Raw genomic sequence first — 6450 nt, 5'->3', positions numbered from 1 at the left:
TCCAGGCTGTTTTCCATAGTGGCTGCACCAGTTGACAGTCTTACCAAAAATGCACAAAGATTTCTTTTCTTCACATCCTGGCCAACACTTGTTATTTCTTGTCTTTTTGATAATAGCCATTCTAATAGGTGTGAGGTGATATCTCATTGTGATTTTGATTTGCATTTCCTTGGTGATTAATAATGCAGAGCATCTTTTCATGAACCTTTTATCCATCTGTATGTCTTCTTTTGAAAAATATATATTTATCTCCTCTGTCCATTTTGCAATTAGACTGTTTGCTTTTTTGCTGTTGAATTATATAAATTACTTATCTATGTTTTAGCCCCTTATCTCTCTTTCACTCTCTGTCTCTCTTATCTCTCTCTCATAAGTATGGCTAAAAGTTTGCCGATTTTGTTTATCTTTTCAAAGAACCAGCTTTTAGTTTAATTGGTCTTGTCTATTGTCTTTTTAGTCCCCACTTCATTTATTTCTGCTCTAATATTATTTCTTTACTTCTACTAATTTTGGATTTTGTTTGTTCTTTTTATAGTTTCTTGGGGTGTAAAGTTAGGTTATTTGAGACTTTTCTTGTTTCTTGAGGTATACATTTATCACTATAAACTTCCTCTTAGAACTACTTTTCCTTCATCCTATAAATTTTGATATGTTACATTTCCATTTTTATTTGTCTCAAGATAGTTTTCTTTTTTTAAAACTTCTAACGTTTATTCATTTTTGACAGACAGAGATAGAGCAGGAGCGGTGAGGGACAGAGAGAGAGGGAAACACAGAATCCGAAGTAAGCTCCAGGCTCTGAGTTGTCCGCACAGAGCCAGACGCAGGGCTCAAACTCATGGGCCATGAGATCATGGCCTGAGACGAATCTTAACCCACTGAGCCATCCAGGTGCCTCCTCTTTTGATTTCTTATTTGACCCTCTAGTAGATCACTAGCATGTTTTTTAATCTCTACATATTAGTGAATTTTCCAGTGTTGCTCATGAAATTAATTTCTAGTGTCATACCTTTGTGATTAGAAAAGATGCCTGATATGATATCACTTCTTTCAAATTTACTAAAACTTATTTTCTGGCCTAATGCATGATCAGTCTCAGAAAACATTGCATGTGCACTTGAGAAAAATGTGCATTCAGTTGCTTTGGGATGGAATGATCTGTAAATATCTGTTAATTTTATCTGATCTAACATGGTGTTTAAGGTTGATGTTTCCTTATTGATTTTCTGTCTGGATGATATAGCCATTGCTGTGGAGTATTTAGGATTCCTCCTATTATTGTATGGCTCTTTATTTCCCCCTTATGGGTATTAATGTTTGTTTTATAAATTTAGGTGCTCCTATATGGGTGTATAAACATTTACAAATGTTGTACCATCTTGTTGTATTGACCTTTTCTCATTATATAATAACCATGGGGCGCCTGGGTGGCTCAGCTGGTTAAGCATCCAACTTTGGCTCAGGTCATGATCTCACGGTTGTGGGTTCGAGCCCCACGTCAGGCTCTGTGCTGACAGCTAGCTCAGAGCCTGGAGCCTGTTTCAGATTCTGTGTCTCCCTCTCTCTGACCCTCCCCTATTCACACACTCTCTCTCTCTCTCTCTCAGAAATAAGTAAAACATTTTAAAATTTTTAAAAAAATAACCTTTCCCTCTTGTTACAGACTTTTTCTTAAAGTCTATTTTGTCTGATACAAGTATAGTTATGCCAGCTTTCTTTTAGTTTCCATTTGCATGCAACATTTTTTTTCCCATCTCTTCACTCCGTCTGTGTGTATTCTTAAATCTAGTTCTTGTAGGCAAGGCACAGATAGGTCTTGATTTTTTCTAAATCCATTCAGCCACTTTACGTGTTCTTTCTTTTTTAATTGAGGGTAGATAACACACAATGTTACATTAGTTTCAGGTGTACAACATAGTGATTCAACAAGTCTATATGTTATACTTTAATCATATACCATTGTTGTTTTTGGGTCATGTTGAATTCATCTTATTTGGAACTCTTCAGACTTTTCCATCTGGATGCCTGTTTCTTTCCCTCCAGGTAGGAGAGTTTTCAGCCATTACTTGTCAAATAAAATTTCTTACCTTTTGTCCCCTTTTCTTCATCTGGGAGGGAGCCCTATGATGTAAATGTTAGGTAATTTGAAGTTGTTCCACAAACCGCTTAAGCTACGTTAACCTTGTGAGTGAATTTGAAGTTTGGCAGACTTTCCACTCAATTGAGATCATCAGGTTTTGCAACTTTATTGGGTCAAGATATTTTATTAGAAGTTCCTGCACTAATGTACATGCTTAAAACAATTTATAATTACCCTTTCCATTTGAAGAAGTTTTACTGACTGAGAGTTAATTTACTGTACAGAGTATGATTTGGCAAGGCTTAGACATTCTGCTCATGAGTTAGTTAACATTACAGTTTTATTCACATTTATTTTTAGCTCCACATGCATGCTCAATTTTATTGAAATGAATAATTAATTAAGTAAACTATTTGGCCGCTTGAATTACAAAAGAAAAAATAGTATAATGCCTGTTTGTATTTATAATTGCTCTAGCAGTCACATATTATACAAGCATTAGGGGAAAAAAAGGGTCCTGAATAAATAAAAGTGCATGAATAAATGAGTGTGTTTCAATAGGTTTATGGAATAGAGAAAATAGCTTTTCATGTTCAGGATACTGAAAATAATGATGGGGAAGTGGAATAAAGGGTTCAACTTTTTTAGCTTTTAGTTGCAACTTTTAATTATTATTACTTCTGCTGTTTTTCTTTCTGTCCTCACCATCAATAGAATCCTAACACTTGCCAAATTTAACAGCTGTCAGGCTCAATTTTAAGAGAAACTCTAAAATCATCAACTTAATCTATCATAAAACTTTGATTATTTTAATACAGGCATCTTAATTACCTTTAAATAAGGAAACCAGATAGTTTAACCCCACTGAATTCTCATACTTTTTTATACCACCTCTGAGCTCACTCTTTCACTTTTTAAACAGTTATGACAGCTGACCAAATGCAAGAAAGAAACTGAAAGAGTGCTGGGAAATTAAAGGCAAGGAATGATATTGTCTTTGAGGCTTATCCATGAGCACTCTCAATCCCAGTTGAAAGGACTCTTGGAACATCATATGTCAATCTGTCCTTCTCCTAATGATTTTTGGTGCATTTTCATTTCGTGTAATACTTTTCTTACTTATCTCATGTTCAATTTATTATTTTCTGCTGATTCCAAATTTATACAAATTGTCCTTTACTTTTGTAAGTTGGGAGGCTATTTCTTTCATTTCTCATAACAGTATTATTTCTCTCTCTCCACCCATCTCTCCTACTGCTATAACCTATAAGTTTTCTTTCTTTCTTTCTTTTTTTTAATGTTCCAAATACACTATTTCTTTACACTCAAATTAAGTGCAAGAGAAAACTAATGGATAGGAAGCTGCCAAAATTTGTCCTAATTTTTTGGCAACTACTAGGTTTATAGTTAAGGTTAAGCTCAAAAGATTCATTCTTAGGACATTAAACCACACTAAAGAGGAAATGTGCTACCTTTAAGCATAGACACATATCTGAATTCCTGAGGCAATAATTATTAGTTTGAACAATACTATTTTTTCATGCCTTCACAAAAGATGCATCCGTTTTCCACAAATGTATTCCATTATCTGTGTTACTTTCAGTGTTTAGAAAAAATAAACTTACTAAATGTCTCTAATTTTGCTTATTTTACATAGGCAAAACCTGATTCAATTGACTCTTTACAAAAAAAAATGTGGTAAAATCCCCATTTTAACAGATGAAGTAACAGACACACAGATAAATACAGTAGACAAATTTCTCTACCTAGCACAAAAACTGAACAGAGGATCGAAACATTTTTGTTGGTGGAATGATTCAATGGGAACTACTATTGCTTACATGCCTTCTAGGTATCAAGGAAATGTGATAGCTGATTTGACATACAGTGCAGTCAACTGAAAATTCTAGTGAGATTGAGTTCAATCAAAACCCTGGTAAATATGTTAAATTTGTTCACAAATAGAAAATCTCTGTCAAGAAAATGATACATTAATATTTGCATGCAGTGAAGTGTAATCTTTAAAAATAAAAATGTTCAAGTCAAGCTGCCTGAAGTCCAACCCTTTCTCTGCTTCTAATTAATACTGTGATTTCCACTTAATTTCTAAAAATTAATGTTTTTATCTTTTAAGTATATAATACTATATTTATATCACATGTTTGTTTAAATAACATATAAAATAGGATTTATTGCACAGTAAACACTCAGCAAATATTAACTATTATTTTTCCTTTATCTGAATTATACTGAAAATTGTCTGAAAAATATAGTAACTCTTATATATTGAAAGAACTTTTACAAAGATTTTCAGTAAGCTTGGAGCTAAAACTTGTCTGTAAGCCTCTTTCTATGATAAGAAATTTACCCATATTTACATAATAGGTAAGTAACAGAGGTGAAGTTGAAATACCTGACACAGACTATGTAGGAAGATGATACTGAGACAAGGAATGTACAATCTTTAAATGTAATTCATGGTAACTTTATTAACAAAACCACTTCTTCAATTTGAAAACAGCATATTTTTAATACTGGAAACCAAAAAAAAAATCTATGTATACATTTTAACATATGCATTCATTTGATTTGTTAATGTTTTTGCTTCCTCCGTATGGATAACTGGTGTATAAAACACTAGCAGATACTTTAATTGAATCATCATAACTGACTGAGAAAATTGTATATATTATTTGTGATTCTTAATACTCTGTTTTGTTTATAACCATGTGAAATCACAGTTACCACTCCATAACTTTCTTGAATAATTTTTAAGCTAATTAATGGGCAACCCTAATATGTTTTTTTGGATTCTTAATCATAGAACAGCTTCACGTTAATTTTACACTTTCTTCCATCTCTCCACATTTTAACTTGAAAGTGATTTCAGGTGTGCCTGTGTGGATCATTCATTTGAGCACCTGACTTTGGCTTGGATCATGATCTCACAGTTCATGAGTTCAAGCTCTGCGTGGGGCTCTGTGCTGATGGCTCCGAGCTTGGAGCCTGCCTCCGATTCTGTGTCTCCATTTATCTCTGTCCCTCACCTGCTCACACTCTGTCTCCCTCTTCCTCTCTCTCTCAAAAATAAATTAAAACATTAATTTTTTTCTAGTAAAAAAGGAAATGCTTTTAATCATATCACCAAACTCCTTCCAGATCCATTCTTCCAAGCTATGGGAGAAGTGTCCCATCCCTGCCAAATCTCCTGACCAAATTCACATCTTCAGCACGATCCACCAAGCCAACAGTTCATTTTTAATACACTCTTTTCATTTTTAAAGTCATACTATTCAATGGGAACATGGGATAAAAACACCAGCTGTGCCCCCCTATAAATAAATTCAATTTACCAGATTAAACTGCAGGTTTATTTTAGCTAAATCATTTGTTCCTGCACCAGTCAAAAGGGGCTAGGAGTTGGCAGGTTTGACAAATCTTGGCATGCTCTCTGTCATTTCTTGGTAAAATATTCCTGAAGAGCAAAACATTTCCAGATTATCTTCATGTGTTTTTGTCTCTTAAAGTGTTGACTTTATTTCTTGGAAACTGTCATCTAATTTCACAAGGAGTCAGGAGATTATGCCATGATTTACAATATATTAGCAGTTTTATTCATGCTGTTGCTCTTGGCTTTGTCTCTGGATGTCCTATGAAGCATAAACATAAAGAGTTTCTTAACCATTAGATAGGCTATTAATTTCTTTTTTTTTTTTTAATGTTTATTTATTTCTAGGAGACAGAGAGAGAGACAGCGTGAGCAGGGGAGGGTCAGAGAGGGAATCACAGACTGAAACAGGCTCCAGGCTCTGAGCTGGCAGTCAGCACAGAGCCTGACGCGGGGCTTGAACCCACGAACCGTGAGATCATGACCTAAGCGAAAGTCGGACGCTTAACCAACTAAGCCACCCAGGCACCCCATAGATAGGCTATTAATTTCTGCCCCTTTAAGCCAATGGTATCACTTTCTTGTTAAAGATAAGGAAAGATTTTAATAATGCTTTTTTAAATCACTATTATTTCTTAACAATCATTTAGAGATTTTTCACTCTGTTTTACCTATATGTGGCTTTAACATAACACTCTAAAAGTGTTGTCTCCTCTCTGTGACAGATATCACATGTATGTGAGGTTCTGAAATCCTAATCGGTTCCCAGTCCTTTCACCTAGAGATACTGGTCTCAGGAGTCAATAAAAACTGTGAATCCCAGTTTGTTTATATGTAATAGAGGTATGTTTACAAAGGCTTTATAGAAAGTTAAAATACAATATGTAAATAAGTTATGTGAAAAATTTATGATACAGATTTATTTTTCTTTATCAAAGTAGTAGGAAGAGGAACTAGAGTACAATGTTTCTTGATAACTTAT

Source organism: Hyaena hyaena, unplaced genomic scaffold (genome assembly GCF_003009895.1).
Source record: "Hyaena hyaena isolate Hyena2069 unplaced genomic scaffold, ASM300989v1 scaffold_913, whole genome shotgun sequence".
NCBI lineage: Eukaryota > Metazoa > Chordata > Mammalia > Carnivora > Hyaenidae > Hyaena > Hyaena hyaena.
This window is presented reverse-complemented; position numbering follows the sequence as displayed.